Genomic DNA, 1,289 nt, shown 5'->3' on the forward strand with positions numbered 1-1,289 from the left:
GGTTGTCAAAACTCAAACAATCCCCGGCAACGGCGCCAAAAACTTGGTGCATGAAATTGTGATCATCAATGGCGCCATCAACATGGTACGCTCAATTGCAATCTCAACTTTTTATCACAACTTCGCACAACTAACCAGCAAGTGCACTGGGTCATCCAAGTAATAAACCTTACGCTAGTAAGGGTCGATCCCACGGAGATTGTTGGCATGAAGCAAGCTATGTTCATCTTGTAAATATCAGTCAGGCAGATTCAAATGGTTATAGATGATTTATGAATAAATCATAAAATAAAGATAAAGATACTTATGTAATTCATTGGTGAGAATTTCAGATAAGCATATGGAGATGCTCTGTCCCTTCTGTCTCTCTGCTTTCCTACTGTCTTCATCCAATCCTTCTTACTCCTTTCCATGGAAAGTTGTATGTTTGGCATCACTATTGTCAATGGCTACAGTCCCGTCCTCTCAGTGAAAATGTTCAACACGCTCTATCACAGCACGGCTAATCATCTGTCGATTCTCAATCAGGTTGGAATAGAATCCAGTGATTCTTTTGCGTCTGTCACTAACGCCCAGCCTTCAGGAGTTTGAAGCTCGTCACAATCATTCAATCCTTGAATCCTACTCAGAATACCATAGACAAGGTTTAGACCTTCTAGATTCTCTTGAATGCCGCTATCAATTCTAGCTTATACCACGAAGATTCTGATTAAGGAATCCAAGAGATAAACATTCAAGCCTTGTTTGCTTGTAGGACGGAAGTGGTTGTCAGGCACGCGTTCATAAGTGAGAATGATGATGAGCGTCACGTAATCATCACATTCATCATGTTCTTGGGTACGAATGAATATCTTAGAACAAGAATAAGCTGAATTGAATAGAAGAACAATAGTAATTGAATTAATACTCGAGATACAGCAGAGCTCCACACCTTAATCTATGGTGTGTAGAAACTCCACCGTTGAAAATACATAAGAACAAGGTCTAGGCATGGCTGAGAGGCCAGCCCCCATAATCTAAGAACTAGACGTCCAAAGATGATTTAAAGATCTAAAGTGATCAAAAGATGTCAAATACAATAGCAAAAGGTCCTATTTGTAGAGAACTAGTAGCTTAGGGTTTACAAAGATGAGTAAATGACATAAAAATCCACTTCCGGGCCCACTTGGTGTGTGCTTGGGCGCCCACTTGGTGTGTGCTTGGGCTGAGCATTGAAGCTTTCATGTGTAGAGACTTTTCTTGGAGTTAAACGCCAGCTTTTGTGCCAGTTTGGGCGTTTAACTCCCATT

Source organism: Arachis duranensis, chromosome 9 (assembly GCF_000817695.3).
Source record: "Arachis duranensis cultivar V14167 chromosome 9, aradu.V14167.gnm2.J7QH, whole genome shotgun sequence".
NCBI lineage: Eukaryota > Viridiplantae > Streptophyta > Magnoliopsida > Fabales > Fabaceae > Arachis > Arachis duranensis.